Source organism: Cotesia typhae, unplaced genomic scaffold (genome assembly GCF_013202065.1).
Source record: "Cotesia typhae breed Kobodo isofemale line unplaced genomic scaffold, CoteBio_Ctyphae scaffold_13, whole genome shotgun sequence".
NCBI lineage: Eukaryota > Metazoa > Arthropoda > Insecta > Hymenoptera > Braconidae > Cotesia > Cotesia typhae.
Window position 1 is genome coordinate 6,584,156 of NW_027423774.1, and position 12,647 is coordinate 6,596,802.

General features: G+C 29.1%; 2 long non-coding RNA genes across 5 annotated transcripts in view; one reads left to right on the top strand and one right to left on the bottom strand.

The window, feature by feature from the left end:
• The window catches only part of LOC141535105 (uncharacterized), a 232,519-nt gene that overhangs the window by 144,628 nt on the left and 75,244 nt on the right, over positions 1 to 12,647 (top strand). The window lies entirely within an intron of this gene.
• Positions 3,125 to 12,647, bottom strand: part of LOC141535106 (uncharacterized) — a 29,870-nt gene continuing 20,347 nt past the window's right edge. Inside the window, exon 3 of the long non-coding RNA XR_012480554.1 lies at positions 3,125 to 3,236. This is a non-coding gene — a long non-coding RNA (uncharacterized LOC141535106). The remainder of the gene's footprint in view (positions 3,237 to 12,647) is intronic.

The following is a 12,647-nucleotide window of genomic DNA, read 5'->3' on the forward strand; positions in this document are numbered from 1 at the left end:
AAAACGGACATTGAAATACGATAGTGAGAATGACACAGCAGCCCTAGCGTGTTGATGAGGCTCAGCACCAAAGATCTTGGCTCTCAGTGATGTGTCTGCCAGCTCGACGTGGGATATCGATACTTTGACCTCCCGACGACCCCAGAGATCACAATGATACTCCAAAATCCAAACAAAAAATAAACGTTACACACTTATAGTTGTATGGGTTGATTGCGCCATATGTATATCGGAATTGATATTAATATTAATGGATCGACTGGTTCTACCTCCTAGCGATCGGACAAGTGCCTGATAAAATTTTTTAAATAAAATTTTCTCAACTTTGGAGGGAAATTCAAGACTAATATGCAATAAGCGGGTTTTTATTTCTAAATCCATCTGTTGGAGGATAAATTATACTAGGAATCGATTCTCGGTGCAAGCGTGCAAGCGTGTAAGGGCTGAATGATATGCGATGTGAGAAGACGATGATGAGAGTTGCAGGAAAGGGGTAGCTGGGAAGAAAAATATTTCATGGATTATACATTAAATAAATAAATATATATATATATATATATATATATATATATATATATATATATATATATATATATATATATATATATATATATATATATATATATATGTGTGTGTGTGTGTGTGTGTATGTTGCACGGGCGGTCTCACGGCGTGCCAGCGCGGTAGGAGTCTAATAAGATGTAACTAAATTATGATTGGATTCATCATTGGCTCTCGTGGGATTGAAATTGCCCATGAAAAGGGCCAAGGGCCCGATGTATTATTTTACAAATGTACGGTCAATTTTTAAACTGCCTTCAGCTATTCTATATGAAGCGTTACGTGATATACCATGATCTCAAATCTTGAGTGAGCGATTGCTAACCGCCGGATACTCTATTCCACTTTTTTTTTTTTTTTTTTTTTTTTTTTTTTTTTAAATAAATATTCCAAATTTTGTGCACTGATTTATTTGAATTAATTAAAATTTTTTTTATTGCTATTTAATACGATGGAAAAAATTTGTTATTTATAAATGAAGTTGCATTTAATTAAAAAAAAATTTTTTTTATTTTTTATCCTAAAAATTAAATAAAAAAAAATTTTTTTTATTTTTTATCCTAAAATTTAAATAAAAAAAATTAGTAAAACGGTTGACTCTGAAGGCCATCCCTATAACTTCCCGTTACTTTCATAATTAAGCGCTCAAAATTGCGCTTATTATGTTTTATGAACTCGAAGAGCTCAAAAATATAATTTTAATGTAGTTTTGAGCTCTCCGAGCTCAAAAGTTTGATAGAAGTTTAATAAAACACTATTTTTTGAATTTTCAAACCGCAATAACTTTTTTAATGAATGAACCGATTTTCACGCGGTTGACGGCATTCGACGCAGTTTTTCAAATTCTATGATACATGTTTAAACACTAATTGATAAGACCGGAAGTTTCGGTGTAATTCGAAAAAAAACGCTTTTACTCGATTTCTTTCGTCAACGATAACTCACGAACGAATCAACCGATTTTGACCAGCTTGATGGCGATCGACATGGTTTTTCGATGTTAAGAGCTGATTAGTTTTTGGAATTGATCGATCTAGCCGTTTAAAAATTATTCAAAAAAAACTTGATTTGAAAAAATTATTTTTCGTAATTTTTTTAAGATTCCTTAAAATCTACCGGTCGGAATCGGTCCAAATTATATTCAGAATATAAGTTCGGTCAAACCTTTTCAAATGACACCAACCGCGATCAAACCGGCCAAGCCGTTCAAAAGTTATGAGAGGTTTACATACGTATGTATACCAACACACCATCGCGGGAATAGTCAGGGAAGCTTCCTAGAAATTTAAAACGTCAAGATCTGATGAAAACTCGATTTTCGGAAAACGGGGTAAAAACAACCACTTCTCGATGTTTGAAAGTTTTCAATTTTCTTAGCGAGAAATTAAAAATTGATTTCTTAATGGGTTAAAAAATTTGAAAAAAAAAAGAAAATTGCAATAAAAATTATTAGTAAAACGTTAAAATAGATAACTTTTAGTTCGAAAATTAACAACCCTGTGTATTTATTTTGAACACTAAAAATTCTTTCAATTGTAATTTCCAAATGGTCAAAACATGTTTAACAAACTAAAAAAAGCCGACCATAAATAAAACCAACAGAGAAAAATAATCAAATACTTTTTCCGACAATAATAATAAAATATTTATGATTTTAATTTTCCTTAAAAATTTATATTTTACAATACATTGTCGAGAGAAATTTTTTAAGCGCGACACTCTCTAACCCCAATAACTAGCAACTGACCAATAAAATCTAAAACTACAAAAGTACAGTCCAGGTATACGATAGTTTTATTTCATAGAGCCATTACCTGATTCGATAATTATCAATCGTCGTTTACGACGACCAACACTTACCTGAGTGAGGGCAACAAACCAATAAATCAAATAGAGTAAAAGTAAAAAATTTTTTAAATACTAAAAGAAAAATAACTCAATCGAACTCTTATTCTCCAAAAATAATTTTATACTTTCGTAGTTCTCACCATAAAAAATAAACTAAAAAATTCTTGAGAGCGTTTTTCCGGTGAGGTGTTTTATTGCCAGTTTATTGCAGTCGAGAGAATTTTTTAACTAAACGTGTAACGCTCTAATATAACGGTTGTTTGTGTTTGTCAGCTTTCTTTGACCTTTCTGAGGTCATATAGTTTTTTACGAAGAAAAATTTCATTCTCTTCTAATCTATGTTGCTACGCTTAGCTCTCCGAGTGCTCTAAACTTTATGAAGAGCACACCCACGGGTAATTCTGGGTAAAAAAGCTAAATAACTCCAATAGAAGTACGACGTTTGGTCTCGGGTCACCCGACCGTCAAATATTGGGTCAAGTCGTAAAAAATGCTAAAACATTTCAAGCTGGGGGTTCGGACAATAAATAAAAAATAAAAATAGACTACCCCATCGTTTACTTTAAACATTTCACCTTTCTCCGTCTCCTGACTTATACTCGATTGGGAAAAAAAAAAAAACAACTAACTTTACCCTCTTAGCATTTTAGCTCCATAAATTTCCCTTCAGTCTTTCCCACTCGATTTTCTACCGATGAAAATTCCAGCGTACTTCTCACTCTGAAGTCCCCCAAGATTTGGTCCTGTTTTAATCTACAATCTCGGACAAAGGACAAGACAATGAAGAAGCAAGTTAAGAAAAGTAGATCTGTTCCAAATCCTCGGACCTAAAAAAGAAAAAAAAATAAAATGATTTTTAGTTTCTACTTGATCTCGTTAAAATACAAATACGGCCTAGTTAACGATCGAGTTTGCCCACGTGACGGGCAGAATTCACCCCAGGGTTCCCGGCTCCAGTCTCCGGAGACCAAACTTTCTTTTCCTCTATTATATTAATCTAACACAGACGAAAAAAATTTACAAACTAATTCAAACAACAAAACTAACGTTTATGTTTTGCATAAGTGCAGAGTCATGCGTGCCTTTTTATTTTCTTTTCATCCTCCCTTAAGAGTTTTGACGTCTAAAGGAATGTACCAGGTGATCTAATATTAGAAACTTATTTTTTTTCGCTTCTATTTGATCCTTTTTTTTTTTTTATATAATACATGATTTTTCATTTTTATACTCTTCAATGCAACAATTTTTTGGGCCATTGAATATTTTTTCTATTACCTCGCAATTATACAATTTAAATTCTGAAAAAGTTATTCAGAATTTAAAAAGTAAATAAGAAATTTATTTTCGGAAAAGTTTTATTTTTTTTTGTTTGGAAATGAAAAGATCTAGATTTAAATGGAAAATAGGATCAGTATTTTATTTTTTAAGAAGATCAGTCTTTCATTGAAGCACGTTTGATCTACATTTTTTTCTTTATTTATTTTTTTCCGATAAGTTAAATGTTTAAAAAAGAAATTTTAGTGAAGAAATTGTCGAAAAAAAAATTTATTGTACATTTTTGATAGAAAAGCGTGTAAATCATTTTATAAATAAGTCACGAATAAAAAAAAAATTGAAAATAAAAATCTACAAAAAGAAAAAAAATTTTAATAATAATGCTCGAGTTTTTATAAAATAAATTTGAAGTCTTTGACGGCTGATCCCAAAAGTAGTGATGGATCGAAGATGATTAATTTAAGTAGATCAAAAGGTGAAAAAAAAAAATATGAAACGGATCGGCGAGTAGTTTCCCAGATGACTTGGCAGGTAAAAAAGCTTGAGGCTAAGGGATGCTTCTGCTTCTGCGACCGTGGGCGTCATTTAGATCAGATTAATGACATCATAAACCCAATAAAATATCACGGGAGTCGGGAACAATGCGGGTGGATCTCCGGAGAGCTGTCGCTTAAGAAATTTAGCTCTAAACTTTTATTATCGATTTTTTGTGTCTCTCATGCTCGTCGCTGATGGATGATGCAAATATAACTGTCTACTCTCGATGCAACGCACTACACTATATAATACACAATAAAAACACGCTTAAAAAATTTGAAACGCCGTGTTGCGACTGCAGACGTAGACAAGATCTGTCCGAACAGTTTTCTCAGCAGGTGGGTCCAAACCGAGCTGATGGCTTCTCGCTTCATCAAGGCGTTTAGTTGTTAGATTTTTACGTATTAGTTAAAGGGGACTCTCAGATTCAAAGCTTGGGTACTGAAAATAAATAAATAAATATACCAGACACGCTTACGGCTAAATAGTTATGATTTTTCGGCTTAGGAATCGATAAATTTAGTTTATTGTTGAAATTTAAAGAAATTGATAATTTTTTTATTAAAAAATTTAATTAAATAAAATAATTAATTTAATATTTTTCAAATTTTTTTTTTACACTGTTTAAACTATTAATGCAATACTAGCAACCTTGCAGTCACTATGCGACTGTCGTGACTTGTGAACTGAAAATAAATAAAATTTTGCTTCATTAAATAATCATTTATGTTTAATTGCACTGTACTTTCTTAAATATTGACGTTTTTAAAGATGTAAGCTCACCTCCATGTTACACTCATCAAGAGCTTTCATTTGAATACCCACATGCATTTTCATATATTTTTGATATATTCATATATATATAAATATATAAAATATATGAAAAATTAATGTGGATACTCAAATGAAAGGTCTCGATGAGTGTAACATCGGGATAAGCTTATATCTTTAAAAATTTCAATATTTCACAAGATACAAGGTCATTTCTTAAATAATGACTTTTGTTAAAATGCAGTGTACTTTCTTAAATATTGACGTTTTTAAAAATATAAGCTCATCCCGACGTTACACTCATCAAGAGCTTTCATTTGAATACCCACATGTATTTTCATATATTTTTCATATATTCATATATATAAATATATGAAATATATAAAAAATTGATGTGGGTACTCAAAAGAAAGGTCTTGATGAGTGTAACATCGGGATGAGCTTATATCTTCAAAAATGTCAATATTTCACAAGATAAAAGATAATTTGTTATTATGTTATGACTATCCCAATGACAAAATTTTTCTTATTCTCTTAGCAATATAAATTAAAAGTGAGACATAAATAAAAAAATTTTTCTTTAAATAAATAAATTTATCAACATTTAATTAAATTTTTGGACTTTGTTATTTATTTTTATTATGTAGTAACAAGATATTGTTATAACAACACAAAAGAATACATAAATAAAAACCGTTATAGTACAGTAAATACAAGCCCAAGAAAATAATAACAATAATAAAGTACGGGGGATAATTTTAGTACCGGTTTTGACAATAAGGAAAAATTAAGATAGCAATCGACACTTCCTTCTCACTTCATCTGGCGAGCGTGACATCTATAGCATAATGCAATAATGAAACATGGGTATCGAAATAACAAACAAACCGATAACATAACTGATATGGATTGTAAGCGCAAGAAGAAGAAGAATATTTGTACACAAGCTGCAAATTGAAGGTACAAAACACTAAATTGAGATGAGATCTACAGAGTATGTAACAAAATTCGGAAGATTTTTCCAAGCTTTCCGTTTCCGGTTGAAGCAAATAGAACGTTAAACGTAGCATTTAATAATTTAGTTATTGCTATTAGATCGTGAGGCGATTTCGAGTCTGAAACGATCGGAAAATCGATAAATCAAAACAGTTGTACGATGAACACACCTGGTCTGGTATTTCACATTTAACTCACGATGTCTAACACCTGCACACAACAAAATGGCTGCTGCGGGGGACGGAGGCGATTGTAGACAACATTAACATCGGGGAAAATCATACATGAGAGTTATCACGCGAAACCAAAGTACAATACCGATACAATGCCCGATCGATTCAACGATCCGAGTACACGATCTCCTGCTGGGATCTATGTGGGCTACGAGTACAACAATTTCTGTTTCTGTAGACATTATATTATAAATACCCATTCAACTTTACATTTTTTTTTTTTTTAATTCACTTTTTTTTTTTGGTAATTGACTTTTTTGGCAATTGTTTTTTCGTAAGTGATTTATTTCGATCATTTTTCAGTTACTGTTTTTATAATTCTCACATTATCGTCTTTTTTTGATAATTTGTTTTTAATATTTTAATAATAACAATAATTAATTATATATTTCATCATATTCGAAAAAAAAATTTTTTTTGAATTTTTAACAGTTTACTTAAAATTAAATTTCAAATTTTTAATAATAATAACTTTTTTTTTTTAATTAATTATTGTTATTATTATTAAAAAAAAAAAATAATAATTGAAATAAAATTGTATAAAAAATAATAAAATAATAACAATAAAAATTTATTTTTCAATGAGAATAGATTATAAAAAATTTGAAAAATTATTTTATTGATTATAAGGTACCGGCGGGTAATAAGGCCTAGCTAAGAGAGATTTTGAAAAAAATCGAAAATATTACATTCAATTGTTGCAATGTATCATTAATTTTTAAATTAAAACATTAGCCATAAAATATAATGGAGTAATGGTAATTTTCACCATGAACAAACACAAAATTAAATTTTTTCAAAAACCTTGCGAATAGACCTTATTTTACTACGGTAGAGTAATAAGGCCTGCGGATTATACATACTAGAAATAGTTATACTATACTTGATAAAATTGGTATAACAGATCAATCATCACTTAAATTGAGCAACAATACTTTTTAAGATATTGATAAAAATTAGAACAATGATTTTAAATTATTAAATATAAAATTATAAAAAATGTTTACCATTTACTCAAATCGTTTTTTAGGAATTCTTCTGCGCTACTTTAACATATGACGGATGATGAAATATCGAAGACAAGAACGTTGTATCGGGACTCTATAAACTTGTAGCGACATTTCTATGCTAGACGCTTCTACTAGAGAAGTCTTTAATGGAAGCGGTTATTTTAAATAGCATTTTTATCACTTAGGCCTTATTACCCGCGGGTACCTAAATTAATATTGTTAAATTTTACTAATTAAAAAGTTAATTAGTAAATTTTTTTATTCATTTAAAATTTAATAATAAAATTTGATGAATTTTTTTTAACATTCTCCAAATTATAGTATTTTTTAATTATGATTATTAAGATTAATTTTTAATTGTTTTTATTACTAATAATTATTTTTATTATTTTCAATATTTGATAAATTAAACTATAAAAAAAAAAAATAAAAATTTCAGTTAGATAAGAAAAGATCATAAAAATTACCAGAAAAAAAAATCTAAAAATTACATTATAAATAGTAATAAATAATAGTTAGAAATAATATTTTTCTAAATTCAAATTTTGAATGTTAATTTTCCGAGCTTTCAATGTAAATATTACATTCTACAATGTAATTCTTATAAAATCTGTAATAATTACAATCTGAAACTGTAATTTTTCCAGTTTCCATCACGGAGCGCCACGTTACACACTATATAATGTAATTTTTCTATTTTTCTTTTTTCCGTGTAATATCATACTTAATAAAGTTTTCCACAGCATAAATTTCGTTACAAAAAGCTCGACTAATGACAATAAATAAGAAAAAATCTAAAACATTAAACAATTTAATCCAATATTGAGTAACGGTCAATAAATAACATGAAGTACCAATGTAAAAAAATGTAACGACATTCTCGGATAAAGATTAGCATCAGAATATGAGAAACATCTGGTGAAAATGATTAGACACGGAAGCGCTTAGGTTGATCGACGAAAACTGACTTGTTCACGCGAATTTATGTGACCCGTCAGATTAATCTAAGACTTCTGTACCCTTTGTTGCGGCTGGAGTTTACACAGTCACACATAATAAGATTCGAGCACATAGCTCCGTAACACGTCTATCCATCTGCGGGCGTCGCTATCGAGTAACCTTTTCATAAAATAGATTTGTATTCGTGAGAAAAAAACACCGCGTTATTTATCACATGATTTAAAATTGCGTAGACACATTATAATTATTACTATTGACATAATACACATGTGGGCCAAGATACACCTATGTTTGATTTGTCGTCAGTAGTGACATTGTACGCAAGCTGTCGATGTTAACCAACAATTGTTGTTATTATCCGAGACGATGAAGAGTGAATTATTTAAATTAGATAACGATAAATGACATTTAATTTATCAGATCGTCAATATCAATACTATTCTGTCATCATGACCTTTTTTTTCACTCTCCATACACATACCAGAGTGTTAAAGTCAGCGTCAGCTTTTTCGATCTTACTTAATATTAATAAATAAATTATTGAATATAGACGTTTTTATGATTCTGTCATTTGCCCGTCAATGATGATAATAATGATGAGATGAGATGAGGATTATGATACATATCTGTGAATAAATCAGTGTTGAATTAATATTTTTAGTTTCTCTGGACCACCAGCCGCGTAATCGATTATTTGTTTATGCAAACAACCGTGTATTTATATATACTTATCTTCAATAATATTGTTGTGTAATTTTTTTATATTTAATTAATTGACTGTTTTAGTGGCACGTGAGAACACGATAATTTTTTTAACCATCGACATTTACTGTCTTTTTTTCAATCTCACATGCTTACATACTACAATTAATTACTTTACCAAATAAAAAATACTAATTGCAATTATCGTACCCGCAGAATCTTGTCAGTAATTTATGCTCGCAAAAAATTCAATAAAAATTTTTTTTGTCTTTCTTTCAAGATCTTACAAAGAACTTTTGAACTATTCGATTTGCGCAAAAAAATTCAATGTTACTTTTTTTTTTTTTTTGTATTTTATTTATTAAAAAAAAATTTTAAAAAAATATTAATTAGAAAAATAAAAAGATTTTTTTAAAAGGGTGCGATGAACTTTTCGAAGGAGCAATTTTTCAAAGAACCATTCGACTTATAAATATAACGATCCGAAGATTAATTGTTGTAATTAATCAGAAGAAGAATCACAATCGGCTGTAATCTGTATCTCGAGCGAAGTTATTAAATATATTCATGATTATGACGAAGGAGCGAGAGAGGTATATCACTTGAAAAAAAAAATATATTAATATAACTAGATTGTGATAAATATCATATGGGTAAATAATTTATTTGAGGCTATTAGTTTGGTAAATTAAGATCTGTGGGTTTAAACTTTCCATAACAAAAAATAAAAATAACTAGAGGAAAATAAGACGTCGTCATTGTGATCGAATAATCACTGGAATTTTTCGGGCAAACAAGTTATAAATTCCTCAGGTCAATTAGAGCGTCGCATTATTGTACTGGTACACACAAACGGCAAGCCAGCTCTTCCGGGCGTGCCCTATTACACGCTGTTTATTCGGGGCAAACATAATTATTTTAGTTTGGGAAAAAATTTTGGTTTCAACCCCTCTGGTCCCATTTCCGAGCACTGAGTGGCTAGAGTGACCTTTTTCTGGACATTTATTGTTCGGACCTAAATCAACACCTTTTTCTTCCTCTGTTTCTTTGAGCTAACATTACATTGTAGTTTCGTTTGGCCTTCTTCTAGTTTTGAGTGCTCATAAAAAATACAAATTCTTTACGCTTCTCTTTTTATTTTATTCGAACATCTAAATATTCAAACTATTTTTATTGCTCTTTAAAAATTTTTTTTTTTATGTACAAACAGTTATTAAACTCTAAAAACTATTATTATCTATACCATTAAGAGGATAAGAAAAATTTTGTGGCTAGTGTATTTGTATGATAAAATGGGTTTTTATGGTTCAATTTGGTATTATCAGAAAAGTCTTGACCTGGAGTTGTGCCTTTTCAAGGTTTCATATCATTCGCACCAACAGTAAATTTATGATGACAAATATTTAGACTGCATTCGAAAATGTTCTATCTCTAGACACATAATTAAGAAATGACATTGTATCTTATAAATTATTGACATTTTTGAAGATATAAGCTCATCTTCATGTTACGCTCATTGAGACCTTTCATTTAAGTACCCACATCAATTTTTCATATATTTATATATAATATATATATGTATATGTGAAAAATATATCAAAAATGTATGTGGGTACTAAAATAAAAGCTCTTGATGAGTGTAACATCGGGATGAGTTTATATCTTTAAAAACGTCAATATTTAAGAAAGTATACTGCATTTTAACAAAAGTCATTATTTAATAAAGCCAAATTTTAATTATTTAAAGTTCCCAAGTCCCGGCAGTCGTATTGACTGCAAAATTGCTAGTTATTATTAATTTATAAAATAAAAGAAAATATGTGTGAAATTAATTACCAATAATTATTAGTATCATTATTATTATTATCATAAAATTGAAAAATAAAAAATTTTTTATTTTGGTATATTAAAATTTAAACTTTAATAAATTTTAATTAAAAAAAAAAATTTATTAAAGTTTTCTTAACCAAACAAAAGTATAATGAGAGACGATAAAAAAATTAATTAAGTAAATATAATTAATGTACAAGAAAAAAAAAAATTAAATTACTTTTGTATTCATAAAAGAGCAAAGTATTCATTATTATCGAAAATATAAGGAGGATATATAATATAATGATATTCAGAGATTGATTAAAAAATCAAATGCTCGTAAACTACAAGAGGATGATGAAGCCTGAACGTTGAATCGTAATAAGGATAAGAAAAGAAGATACCAAGATAAAGAGTGCAAGTAGAGGATGGTATACTTGTACAAGAAACAAGAAAAGGAAAGGATAAGAAGAAGAACAAAGAGACTGCAAGGTTAATGGGTTCGCCAGCTACCTGTCATGAATATGGGCTCGGCTATTAAAAAACTGAACAAATGGAAGTAACAATAAAAATAAAACTATCGATTAAACTATCGTGTGTATTATGTGTATGCACTTGAACGATATTTACTGCGACGCATAACCGTCTAGGTATATGCAAATGCAGAAAAATCAACCGCGATTGGTAAAATAGCGTATGACTCGAATTATCTGCTCGGTCCAAAGGGCAAAGAGCTCGCGAACCCAAAGTATGTGCAGTGTACATAGGTAGTGGAGGCAATAATGTGGTATCCTGTTCTAAATTCAAAACAAGATGCCTGCTTAGCATATACATACACTTGGGTTATTCGAGATGATACTTTACTGCATTATATACACACAACACATACATTAATGCTTGTACTTGTGATGCACTCGTCCGCGGTATGACATTCGCAATTCAAATGATACATTTCTATTACCATTTTAATTCCAAGGGCAAAATCCCCAAGTATTTCTGGTCTGTTCTTTACTCGAGAATTTTTAGCTTTTGAAGTTTATTATTATTTTTTTAATTAAATATTTTTCTAAGTTAATGGGAGGAAATTACTAAAATCTTTTAAAATATTAAATTTCAAATTTATTTTATATTTTTAGTACACGCAAAAATCAAGATGACACTGATTATCATCCTAGATTATACTGAGTGAAAAATTTTTTTAGACAGTAGCTAGTATAATTCAAATTACAATGAGTATAATCGAGATTATAATGAGTATAATCGAAATTACAACAAGTATACTCCAGATTACAATGAGTATAATCCAGATTACACTTAGTATAATCCAAATTATAATGAGTATAATCCAGATATCACGCAGTATAATCTAGATTTTTCTAGCTACTATCTGAAATTATTTTTACCACAGATTTCACTGAGTATTATCTGGGATGATATCCAGTGTCATCTTGTTCTTTCCGTGTACTTGAATTTATCAAATTTCATTTTTTTTTTCACAAATAATTTTGTTAAAATATTTTATTTGTTTAATTAAAATTTTTCATTAACTTATAGTGCAAATATTTTTTGAGCTGAGTCAAAAAATAGAAAAATTTTTCTAAAATTTCAACATAAAAACTCTGAAATTTTCCAAAACATTATTTTTAATTAAAAGTTGTATTTAATCGATTTTCAAAACAAAAACAATAAGATAGCCATCATTAGAACTTGTCTTTATTTAAAAAATTTCAATTCCATTTTAAAATAGAGACTCGAAAATGTTGTAAGCTTGTGGGAAGAGAACTAAATCTATTTTTCGAGTCGATAAATAAAACTGAAATTGGAAAAAAAAGTAAATAGATGGCGTCAATAAATAAAACTGTAACATTTATTTTTACGAGCGACGATCCGTAGAGATTAAATAAAGTGGAGAGATCACTAACGAGAAATAGATTCTCCTTTG